Source organism: Nerophis ophidion, linkage group LG17 (genome assembly GCF_033978795.1).
Source record: "Nerophis ophidion isolate RoL-2023_Sa linkage group LG17, RoL_Noph_v1.0, whole genome shotgun sequence".
NCBI classification, from domain to species: Eukaryota; Metazoa; Chordata; class Actinopteri; order Syngnathiformes; family Syngnathidae; genus Nerophis; species Nerophis ophidion.
The window spans coordinates 581358-593575 of NC_084627.1; the positions used below are offsets into that span (position 1 = coordinate 581358).

At 41.2% G+C, this 12218-nt stretch overlaps 11 non-coding genes across 11 annotated transcripts; all 11 read left to right on the top strand.

The window, feature by feature from the left end:
• Positions 1–781: 781 nt before the first annotated feature.
• Positions 782–853, top strand: trnac-gca (transfer RNA cysteine (anticodon GCA)). Its single transcript has one exon. It is a non-coding gene; the product is annotated as a tRNA-Cys (tRNA).
• Positions 854–2075: 1222 nt separating this feature from the next.
• Positions 2076–2147, top strand: trnac-gca (transfer RNA cysteine (anticodon GCA)). The gene has a single exon. It is a non-coding gene; the product is annotated as a tRNA-Cys (tRNA).
• Positions 2148–2855: 708 nt separating this feature from the next.
• Positions 2856–2927, top strand: trnac-gca (transfer RNA cysteine (anticodon GCA)). Its single transcript has one exon. It is a non-coding gene; the product is annotated as a tRNA-Cys (tRNA).
• A 656-nt stretch (positions 2928–3583) lies between these two features.
• trnac-gca (transfer RNA cysteine (anticodon GCA)) lies at positions 3584–3655 on the top strand. The gene has a single exon. It is a non-coding gene; the product is annotated as a tRNA-Cys (tRNA).
• A 439-nt stretch (positions 3656–4094) lies between these two features.
• trnac-gca (transfer RNA cysteine (anticodon GCA)) lies at positions 4095–4166 on the top strand. The gene has a single exon. It is a non-coding gene; the product is annotated as a tRNA-Cys (tRNA).
• A 636-nt stretch (positions 4167–4802) lies between these two features.
• Positions 4803–4874, top strand: trnac-gca (transfer RNA cysteine (anticodon GCA)). Its single transcript has one exon. It is a non-coding gene; the product is annotated as a tRNA-Cys (tRNA).
• A 392-nt stretch (positions 4875–5266) lies between these two features.
• On the top strand, positions 5267–5338 carry trnac-gca (transfer RNA cysteine (anticodon GCA)). Its single transcript has one exon. It is a non-coding gene; the product is annotated as a tRNA-Cys (tRNA).
• Positions 5339–6064: 726 nt separating this feature from the next.
• trnac-gca (transfer RNA cysteine (anticodon GCA)) lies at positions 6065–6136 on the top strand. Its single transcript has one exon. It is a non-coding gene; the product is annotated as a tRNA-Cys (tRNA).
• Positions 6137–9553: 3417 nt separating this feature from the next.
• Positions 9554–9625, top strand: trnac-gca (transfer RNA cysteine (anticodon GCA)). The gene has a single exon. It is a non-coding gene; the product is annotated as a tRNA-Cys (tRNA).
• Positions 9626–10360: 735 nt separating this feature from the next.
• On the top strand, positions 10361–10432 carry trnac-gca (transfer RNA cysteine (anticodon GCA)). Its single transcript has one exon. It is a non-coding gene; the product is annotated as a tRNA-Cys (tRNA).
• Positions 10433–11147: 715 nt separating this feature from the next.
• Positions 11148–11219, top strand: trnac-gca (transfer RNA cysteine (anticodon GCA)). Its single transcript has one exon. It is a non-coding gene; the product is annotated as a tRNA-Cys (tRNA).
• Positions 11220–12218: the final 999 nt, after the last annotated feature.

Below are 12218 nucleotides of genomic sequence, written 5' to 3' on the forward strand. Positions count from 1 at the left end.
GCTGCTCTCGACTGCCATCGAGCGCATCCTGTTGGAAGTACAGACAATGATCTGCCTCAAAGGCCGACTGAAATGAGATTTTCTCATTTAAACGGGGATAGCTGGTCCATTCTATGTGTCATACTTGATCATTTCGCGATATTGCCATATTTTTGCTGAAAGGATTTAGTAGAGAACATCGAGGATAAAATTCACAACTTTTGGTCGCTAATAAAAAAAAGCCATGAAAAACAAGAAACCATACTCACATTAATTCATTCACCGAGTCTGGTTCTTACTACCTTCAAAGTGTAGTAACTTTGGACCGGGACAAACAGGTTAATGTGTAATTAATTTACCTTTTGGCTAAAGGAAAATTGTGGCAATCAGTATATTATATATGAAATATTATTTTAACTATAGTTCATATTTGAGGTCTTGGACTCTTTTCACAATATTGATTATTTCCTCCTTGTAATCTCTGTCTCATCCTAGTGTCATTGGAGTCGACGTTTACAACAATGTTCGCGTAGCTAGTGGTGCGATTAGCCTGTCTTACGTGTTTACTAGACCTGTTGCGGGTCAGCTCTCTGAGATTAGCTTCAATGTCGGGTGCTCTGGCCCCGGGAATACACTTGGTTTACTAAGCTGTATGTTCTGGGGATGGAGTCCCTTATGACTAAGGTGTGGTGTCTGGTAGACTGGGGTGTAGGAATAGCTAAAGAGCTACATCTATTATGCGTCTCAACAGGTCTACCGTGGCTTGTAGGATAACATATCTATTTGATAATAAAATGTTTCAGGGGGTATAGCTCAGTGGTAGAGCATTTGACTGCAGATCAAGAGGTCTCCAGTTCAAATCTGGATGCCCCCTAAATTTATTATGCGTCTCAACCGGTTTACCGTGGCTGCTACAAGCGGGGTCAGTCAGCTTGCTACACCTAACGCTAGCAAACGTGTCCGTGGCGCCTTAAGTTAGGAAATTACTCTCCTCTGACTGGTGGACACAGTGCTCCACGAGGGCCAACCTGTGCATGCAAAACAGGAAGCCATACTCGTATTTTTTCTTTCATCGAGTCAAGTTCCTGCTACCTCCAAAGCGTAGTAACTTTGAAACGGGACGAACAGGTTAACGTGAATTAACCCACACAGCAGGAGACTCCTATACGTATCCGTCGTCAAGTCGCCCAACCCGCGTTACTGTTACATTCGTTTTGGCTCTGCCTAGAGAATCAGCTCCTCCTCTAAAAATTGTAAGGTCAGACAGCGGATCCTGAGCTGACCGGTGTCTGATCCGCGTACGCAGCAAACTAAACTGGGATGCACCGCCCCTCCGCCTACGCAGATCCTAAGCCGACCAATGTCTGATCCGCGGACGTGGACACGCCTAGGCGTCCGGTAGACTGGGGTGTAGGAATAGCTAAAGGGATCCGTTTATTTTTCGTATCAATCGGTTTACCGTGTCTTGCAGGCCAACATATCTATTTGATGAGTGAGTGTTTCAGGTGGTATAACTCAGTGGTAGAGCATTTGACTGCAGATCAAGAGGTCTCTAGTTCAACTCCGAATTCCCCCTAAATATACTGAAATATGCGTCTCAAATGGTTTTTCCGTGGCTTGTAGGCTGCCTAGTCAGCTCACTACAGCTAATTCTGGCGAACGTTTCATCGGCGCCTTTCTTTACGAAATTACTAAGATCTAACTGGCGGACACAGTTCTCCAGTAGCAATAACCTTTGCATGAAGAACAAGAAACCATACTCACATTATTTAATTCACCGAGTCCGGTTCTTACTGCCTTCAAAGTGTAGTAACTTTGGACCGGGACGAACAGGTTAATATGAAATTAATTTTCTTTTGGCTAAAATAAAATTAAAGCAATCAATGTATTTTATATGAAATACTATTCTAACTATAATTTATAATGGAGGTCTTGGATTTGCATCTTTTCACAATTTTGATAGGCGCCAGCGCCCCCCGCGACCCCAAAAGGGGATAAGCGGTAGAAAATGGATGGATGGATGATTATATCCTCTTTGTAATCTCTGAGTGTCTCATTCTAGTGTCATTGGAGCCAAAATGTACAGTGAGTTTTTAGGGGGTATAGCTCAGTGGTAGAGCATTTGACTGCAGATCAAGAGGTCTTTGGTTCAAATCCAAGTGCCCCCTAAATTTATTATTTAACTGCAGATCAAGAGGTCTTTGGTTCAAATCCAAGTGCCCCCTAAATTTATTATGCATCTCAAACGGTATACCATGGCTTGTGGATCGCGCACCTTAGGTCAAAAAATTACTCTTCTAATTACTTTTCTCCAACTGGCGGACTCAGACAACCTGTGCATGAAGAACAGGAAGCCATACTCACATTCTTTCATTCACCGAGTCCGATTCATACTGCCTTCAAAGCGTAGTAACTTTGGACCGGGACGAACAGGTTAATGTGAAATTAATTTACTTTTGGCTAAAAGAAAATTATGGCATTCAATATGTTATATATGAAAGACCATTCTAACTATAGTTTATAATTTAGATCTTGGATTTGCATCTTTTCATAATATTATTTCCTCTTTGTAATCTCTGACTGTTCCATCCTAGTGTCATTGGAACCATGTTCGCGTAGCCCGTGGTGCGATTAGCCTCATACGCCTGTTGCGAGTCAACTCCCTCAGATTAGCTTCAATGTCGGGTGCTCTGGCCCCAGGAATACACTTGGTTTACTAAACTGTATGTTCCGGTGGAAGGAGTCCCTTATGACTAAGGTGTGGCATCCGGTAGACTTGGGTACAGGACTAGCTAAAGGGCTAAGTCTATTGTGCGTCATAACGAGTTTACCGTGGCTTGTAGGCTAACATATCTATTTGATGAGAAAGTGTTTCAGGGGGTATAGCTCAGTGGTAGAGCATTTGACTGCAGATCAAGAGGTCTCCGGTTCAAATCCGGATGCCCCCTAAATTTATTATGCGCCTCAACCGGTTTACCGTGGCTTTAGTTACGAAATTACTATGCTCTAACTGGCGGACACGATCCTCCAGTAGCAACAACCTGTGCATGAAAAACAAGAAGCCATACTCACATTAATTCATTCACAGAGTCTGGTTCTTACTACCTTCAAAGTGTAGTAACTTTGGACCGGGACAAACAGGTTAATGTGTAATTAATTTACCTTTGGCTGAAGGAAAATTATGACAATCAATATATTATATATGAAATATTATTCTAACTATAGTTCATATTTGAGGTCTTGGATTCTTTTCACAATATTGATTATTTCCTCCTTGTAATCTCTGTCTCATCCTAGTGTCATTGGAGTCGACGTTTACTACAATGTTCGCGTAGCTAGTGGTGCGATTAGCCTGTCATACGTGTTTACTAGACCTGTTGGGAGTCAGGTCCCTAAGATTAGCTTCAATATCGGGTGCTCTGGCCCCGGGAATACACTTGGTTTACTAAACTGTATGTTCTGGGGATGGAGTCCCTTATGACTACGGTGTGGTGTCTGATAAACTGGGGTGTAGGAATAGCTAAAGAGCTACATCTATTATGCGTCTCAACAGGTCTACCGTGGTTTGTAGGCTAACATATCTATTTGATGTGCAAGAGTTACAGGGGGTATAGCTCAGTGGTAGAGCATTTGACTGCAGATCAAGAGGTCTCCGGTTCAACTCCGGATGCCCCCTAAATTTATTATGCGTCTCAACTGGTTTACCGTGGCTTGGAGGCCGCTTTGTCAGCTTGCTACAGGTAATTCTAGCAAACGTGTCCCTGGCGCCTTAAGTTAGGAAATGTCTCTTCTCTAACTGGCGGACACGATCCTCCAGTAGCAACAACCTGTGCATGAAGAACAAGAAGCCGTACTCACATTCTTTCATTCACCAAATCCGGTTCTTACTGCCTTCAAAGTGTAGTAACTTTAAACCGAGACAAACATGTTAATGTGAAATTAATTTTCTTTTGGCTAAAAGAAAATTAAAGCAACATATGAAATACTATTCTAACTATAGTTTATAATGGAGGTCTTGGATTTGCATCTTTTCACAATTTTGATTATATCCTCTTTGTAATCTCTGACTGTTCCATCCTAGTGTCATTGGAGCCGAAATGTACTGGTGTTTTTCAGGGGGTATAGCTCAGTGGTAGAGCATTTGACTGCAGATCAAGAGGTCTTTGGTTCAAATCCAAATGCCCCCTAAGTTTATTATGCGTATCAAACGGTTTACCATGACTTGTGGACCGCTTGTAATTAAAAAATTACTATTCTAATTACTTTTCTCCAACTGGCGGACACAGACAACCTTTGCATGAAGAACAGGAAGCCATACTCACATTCTTTCATTCATCGAGTCAGATTCATACTGCCTTCAAAGCGTAGTAACTTTGGACCGGGACGAACAGGTTAATGTGAAATTAATTTACTTTTGGCTAAAAGAAAATTATGGCATTCAATATGTTATATATGAAAGACCATTCTAACTATAGTTTATAATTTAGATCTTGGATTTACATCTTTTCATAATATTATTTCCTCTTTGCAATCTCTGACTGTTCCATCCTAGTGTCATTGGAACTATGTTTGCGTAGATTAGCCTAATACGCCTGTTGCGAGTCAACTCCCTCAGATTAGCTTCAATGTCGGGTGCTCTGGCCCCAGGAATACATTTGGTTTACTAAACTGTATGTTCCGGGGGAAGGAGTCCCTTATGACTAAGGTGTGGCATCCGGTAGACTGGGGTATAGGACTAGCTAAAGGGCTAAGTCTATTATGCGTCTCAACCAGTTTACCGTGGCTTGTAGGCCAACATATCTATTTGATGAGACTGTGTTTCAGGGGGTATAGCTCAGTGGTAGAGCATTTGACTGCAGATCAAGAGGTCTCCGGTTCAAATCCGGCTGCCCCCTAAATTTATTATACTCCTCAACCGGTTTACCGTGGTTTTAGTTACGAAATTACAATGCTCTAACTGGTGGACACGATCCTCCAGTAGCAACAACCTGTGCATGAAAAACAAGAAACCATACTCACATTAATTCATTCACTGAGTCTGGTTATTACTGCCTTCAAAGTGTAGTAACTTTCGACCGGGACAAACAGGTTAATGTGAAATTAATTTTCTTTTGGCTAAAAGAAAATTAAAGAAATCGATGTATTATATATGAAATACTATTCTAACTATAGTTTATAATTGAGGTCTTGGATTTGCATCTTTTCACAATTTTGATTATATCCTCTTTGTAATCTCTGAGTGTCTCATTCTAGTGTCATTGGAGCCAAAATATACAATTGATTTTCAGGGGGTATAGCTCAGTGGTAGAGCATTTGACTGCAGATCAAGAGGTCTCCAGTTCAAATCCGGGTGCCCCCTGAATTTATCATGTACCTCAACTCGTGTCCCGCTTAGGATTGCTACAAGCTGGGTGAGTCAGCTTGATCCTCTCAATGCTAGCAAACGTGTCCGCGGCGCCTTAAGTTAGTAAATTACTCTACTCTGACTGGTGGACACGGTCCTCCAGTAGGGCCAACCTGTGCATGAAGAACAGGAAGCCAACATCATGTTTCTTCTTTCAACGAGTCATGTTCCTGCTGCCTTCAAAGTGTAGTAACTTTGGACCGGGACGAACAGATTAATGTGTAATTAACTTACCTTTGGCTAAAATAAATTTATGGCAATCAATATATTATATATGAAATATTATTCTAACTATAGTTCATATTTGAGGTCTTGGATTTGCATCTTTTCACAATATTGATTACTTCCTCCTTGTAATCTCTGTCTCATCCTAGTGTCATTGGAGCCGACGTTTACAACAATGTTCGCGTAGCTAGTGGTGCGATTAGCCTGTCATACGTGTTTATTAGGCCTGTTGCGAGTCAGGTCCCTAAGATTAGCTTCAATGTCGGGTGCGCTGGCCCCGGGAATACACTTGGTTTACTAAACTGTATGTTCTGGGGATGGAGTCCCCTATAACTAAAGTGTGGTGTCCGGTAAACTGGGGTGCAGGAATAGCTAAAGGGCTACATTTATTATGCGTCTCAACAGGTCTACCGTGGCTTGTAGGCTAACATATCTATTTGATGGATGAGAATTTCAGGGGGTATAGCTCAGTGGTAGAGCATTTGACTGCAGATCAAGAGGTCTCCGGTTCAACTCCGGATGCCCCCTAAATTTATAATGCATCTCAACTAATTCACCGCGGCTCATGGGCCGCTCAATTAGCTCGCTACAGGTAATTCTAGCAAAAGTGTCCCTGGTACCTTTAGTTACGAAATGACACTGCTCTAACTGACGGACACGATCCTCCAGTAGCAACTACCTGTGCATGAAGAACAGGAAGCAATACTCACATTCTTTCATTCACCGAGTCCGATTCATACTGCCTTCAAAGTGTAGTAACTTTGGACCGGGACGAATAGCTTAGTGTGAAATTAATTTACTTTTGGCTAAAAGAAAATTATTGCATTCAATATGTTATATATGAAAGACCATTCTAACTATAGTTTATAATTTAGGTCTTGGATTTGCATCTTTTCATAGTATTATTTCCTCTTTGTAATCTCTGACTGTTCCAGCCTAGTGTCATTGGAACTATGTTCGCGTAGCTCGTGGTTCGATTAGCGTCATACGCCTGTTGCGAGTCAACTCCCTCAGATTAGCTTCAATGTCGGGTGCTCGGGCCCCAGGAATACACTTGGTTTACTAAACTGTATGTTCAGGGGGAAGGAGTCCCTTATGACTAAGGTGTGGCGTCAGGTAGACTTGGGTATAGGATTAGCCAGAGGTGGGACCAAGTCATTGTTTTGCAAGTCACAAGTAAGTCTATAGTCTTTGCCCTCAAGTCCGAGTCAAGTCTCGAGTCAAGACAGGCAAGTCTCGAGTCAAGTCCAAGTCAAAACTGAAAAGTCTCAAGTCAAGTCCCAAGTCCTGCATTTTGAGTTTCGAGTCATTTCAAGTCCTTTTAACCACAGACTAATATATTTACATAGATTGTGTATGCTTTTAAAACGCTGTATGTATTTATCATAAAAGAAAATAGTGCTGACATTGCACTTCATAATAGCACTACTAACCAGTTATTTTAAACATGTAACTCATTCCTTTACAGAATAAACACATTTGAAAAAACAAGTGCAACTGTAATTATTTGCACAAAAGTGTTATCATTGTATTTCCATGGCATATTGTATTGGAACTAGTTCCACAGCAGTTTCCATCCTGTTTTTACCTTATCTCATTGATCTCATCTCAAACTGTATGTGTTTTAAAGTGTGCGTACACATGAAAACCATAAATACATGAACATAACAATTAACAGAGTTGTACTTTTTAGATGTCAGGGCCCTATGGAAATTGTACACATATTCTTAATATAGTATACATTTTAACTGACCTTTATTTGACTATGTTTGTCTTTTTGTAGGTGGCTAAAATATGCGGCGCTCATGACCGCCGTCTAACGTTACGTTACTGTGTGTGATACATTCACTAACATAACATTATGTGTAGGAACCTCATGCAGCTATGCTTAAAAAAAATCACTTGACAAAAAGTGTGAATAAGGTAGCGAACTGCAGTGGACGCAACAGAGTGAAGTGTTTGGAATGACATTATAACCGTAGACATATTATACTGTAAGTAAACCCAGCATTGGCTGCTGTGACGCGAGCAATTTGGCCACCATCTTGAAGTGGTGATGAGGAGCTGAAGAGCAGTCTAAACTGACAGTTGAGAGTTAGAAAACAAAGATGCCGGGCTGCTGTTCAGCGTTTTCCTGCTTAAATGAGTGGACTGTTGAAAATAGGAACCGGGGGATTACTTTTCACAAGTAAGATTTAACATTAACATACTATTGGTAGTATTTTGTCAAAAGAATATTATCACCGAGTTGTGAAGGAGCAAAGATCTTCAATATTTGTATATGAAAATCACAAAGAAATCTCCTGGAGGAGGATGACCCCCCTACTGGTATTTGGTTTACAAACTTTCATCCCCACCTAAAACAAAATTCACCAGCCACCACTGATTATGATGCATTCATCATTTAAGGCAAAACACAAGACAATACTCTCTTAACAGTATAACTGTAACCAGGAATAAGTCCTCAAGTAACAATATTCAAATACTAACTTTGTTGGGTAAAACAGAATTTGGTTTGATTCTGAATCCAGTGATACAGATTGGTGGCTTTAGCTGAAACAGAGACTTTCAAGTGTATATACTTTATATGTTTAAGTATTTGGTAGACACTTTTATCCAAAGCAACATACATGAAAAATACATATAAAACAATCACTGTAAACATGATCATTTACGAGAAGAATGTAATAGAAAATATCAATACAAAGTGTCAAGACAAAAAAAACTCTCTGCTGTTGCAGCAACAGATATAAAGTCTATTGGTCCGTAAGATATATAGATATTTACTATATTCATACATTGTTAATGTAGGATATACACATGTATATATAACCTAATCATACTGTTTCTTCAATTTAAAAATAGCTGACCGTTTTTTCCCCCTTCTCTGGGATTATTATTCCCAGTTTTGATCTCAGACATCTGGTCACTTATAGCATATAAGAATATTCTATTATTGTTAAGCAAACTATGTACACGCCAAAACATGTGTCCTTTATCATAGTTACACGTATGACAAAAAAGCGTGTGAAAATCAGAGGTATTCAGTGAGATAAAATGCGCTGACAGTACATTGCTCCTGCCAAAAGAATTGAGTGGAGTGGATGGGATCACCACTCCAAGATGGCGTTTGCGCGTCTCGTCTCGTCAGCGCCAGGAGTGGTTGATGCTGCGTCTACTTATAAGATGTCTATGTTTCTAACGTTAGCAGCGAGTTTATAGACTCACTGATTTAACTACACAGCAAATAAAAGTTACGTTACTCAGCCAATAAACGTTAGCTTACATTCAAAACTTACCCATCTTTGTGCAACTTCAAATGTCGAACGAAGTTGGAAGTTGTTGCGTCTCCGTCTGTAATCTTCCAACTGCACGTTTGCATACGGTAATTCGTTATTTGTTGACCAAGTCGTTGTTTCAATACCCGAACAAAATTATTTTTGGCATAACTTTTCCTCACTGACACTTTGTTTAAGAGCTCTTCTTTGTTGGTTTTCCTGCAATTTGATTGGATGAATGCTGTGTGACGAAAATAACGTGGATGTAATTTGATTGGCTGTTGTTCTGACAGGTAGCGCACACACTGTCATCGCACACACGTTGACAGACACGCGTACAAAATGAAAGATACGGAGCGCTCCTGAATAACTTTTTAATTGTTGGGTTTTGGGGAAAGTAGCAAGTCATGTCAGGTCAAAAGGCTCAAGTCCAAGTCAAGTCACAAGTCATTGATGTTAAAGTCTAAGTCGAGTAGCAAGTCTTTTTACATTTTGTCAAGTCGAGTCTAAAGTCATCAAATTCATGACTCGAGTCTGACTCGAGTCCAAGTCATGTGACTCGAGTCCACACCTCTGGGACTAGCTAAAGGGCTAAGTCTATTATGCGTCTCAACCAGTTCACCGTGGCTTGTAGGCTAACATATCTATTTGATGAGGGTATGTTTCTGGGGGTATAGCTCAGTGGTAGAGCATTTGACTGCAGATCAAGAGGTCTCCAGTTCAAACCTGGATGCCCCCTAAATTTATTAAGCGCCTCAACCGGATTACCGTGGCTTGTGTCCCGCTTCGGGTTGCTACAAGCTGGGTGAGTCAGCTTGATCCTCTCAATGCTAGCAAACGTCTCCGCGGCGCCTTAAGTTAGGAAATTACTCTGCTCTGACTGGTGGACACGGTCCTCCAGTAGGGCCAACCTGTGCATGAAGAACAGGAAGCCAACATCACATTTCTTCTTTCAATGAGTCATGTTCTTGCTACCTTCAAAGCGTAGTAACTTTGGACAAACAAGGTTAATGTGTAATTAATTTACCTTTGACTGAAGGAAAATTATGGCAATCAATATATTATATATGAAATATTATTCTAACTATAGTTCATATTTGAGGTCTTGGATTTGCATCTTTTCACAATATTGATTATTTCCTCCTTGTAATCTCTGTCTCATCCTAGTGTCATTGGAGTCGACGTTTACAACAATGTTCACGTAGCTAGTGGTGCGATTAGCCTGTCATACGTGTTTACTAGACCTGTTGCGAGTCAGGTCCCTAAGATTATCTTCAATATCGGGTGCTCTGGCCCCGGGAATACACTTGGTTTACTAAACTGTATGTTCTGGGGATGGAGTCCCTTATGACTAAGGTGTGGCATCCGGTAGACTGGGGTGTAGGAATAGCTAAAGAGCTAAATCTATTATGCGTCTCAACAGGTCTACCGTGGCTTGTAGGCTAACATATCTATTTGATGGGCACGGATTACAGGGGGTATAGCTCAGTGGTAGAGCATTTGACTGCAGATCAAGAGGTCTCCGGTTCAACTCCGGATGCCCCCTAAATTTAATATGCGTCCCAACTAATTCACCGCGGCTCGTGGCCCGCTCAATTAGCTCGCTACAGGTCATTCTAGCAAAAGTGTCTCTGGTGCCTTTAGTTACGAAATGACACTGCTCTAACTGACGGACACGATCCTCCAGTAGCAACTACCTGTGCACGAAGAACAGGAAGCCATACTCACATTCTTTCATTCACCAAATCCGGTTCTTACTGCCTTCAAAGCGTAGTAAATTTGGACCGGGACGAACAGGTTAATGTGGAATTAATTTACTTTTGGCCAAAAGAAAATTAAGGCGATCAAGGTATTTAACATGAAATATTATTCTAACAATAGTTCATAATTGAGGACTTGGATTTGCATATTTTCACAATATTGATTATTTTTTCTTTGTAATCTCTGACTTTCTCATCCTAGTGTCATTGGAGCCGACGTATACAACTATGTTCGCGTAGCTAGTGGTGCGATTAGCTTGTCACATGTGTTTATTAGGCCTGTTGCGAGTCAGCTCTCTGAGATTAGCTTCAATGTCGGGTGCTCTGGCCCCGGGAATACACTTGGTTTACTAAGCTGTATGTTCTGGGGATGGAGTCCCCTATAACTAAGGTGTGGTGTCTGGTAGACTGGGGCGTAGGAATAGCTAAAGAGCTAAATCTATTATGCCTCTCAACAGGTCTACCGTGGCTAACATATCTATTTGATGAATAAAGGTTTCAGGGGGTATAGCTCAGTGGTAGAGCATTTGACTGCAGATCAAGAGGTCTCCAGTTCAAATCTGGATGCCCCCTAAATTTATTTTGCATCTCAACCGGTTTACCGGGGCTTGTTCGGCTGCTTCGGGCTGCTACAAGCTGGGTCAGTCAGCTTGCTACACCTAACGCTAGCAAACGTGTCCGCGGCACCTTAAAGGGGAACATTATCACAATTTCAAAAAGGTTAAAAACAATAAAAATCAGTTCCCAGTGGAATTGTTGTGTTTTTAGAAGTTTTTTTCGAAATTTTAAAGGTCTCGGAATATCCTTTAAAACAGCTTTAAAGGGGAACATTATCACCAGACCTATGTAAGCGTCAAAATATACCTTGATGGTGCAGAAAAAAGACCATCTATTTTTTTACCGATTTCCGAACTCTAAATGGGTGAATTTTGGCAAATTAAACGCCTTTCTGTTTATCGCGCTGGAAGCGATGACGTCAGAATGTGACGTCGCCGAGGTAACACACCCGCCCTTTTCATTTTCAACACATTACAAACACCGGGTCTCAGCTCTGTTATTTTCAGTTTTTTTGACTATTTTTTAGAACCTTGGAGACATCATGCCTCGTCGGTGTGTTGTCGGAGGGTGTAACAACACTAACAGGGAGGGATTCAAGTTGCACCACTGGCCCGAAGATGCCAAAGTGTCTGCCGCCAGACCCCCATTGAATGTGCTGGAGTTTCTCCACATTTTACCGGCGATGTTAAAGCAGACATGGCACAGAGATGTATGGATAACCTGCAGATGCATTTGCAACGACAACAGAATCACAAAGGTGAGTTTTGTTGATGTTGACGGCCAGCTAATCGCTGCTAACATGCTATGCTAATCGATGCTAACATGCTATTTACCGGCGGTGCTAAAGCAGACATGGCACAGAGATGTATGGATAACCTGCAGATGCATTTGCAACTATATTACGTTTCCTCCCACCCACATTTAATGCGAAAATAACACTTACCAATCGACGGATTTAAGTTGCTCCCGTGTCAAAAGATGCGAAAGTCCTGATCGTTTGGTCCGCACATTTTA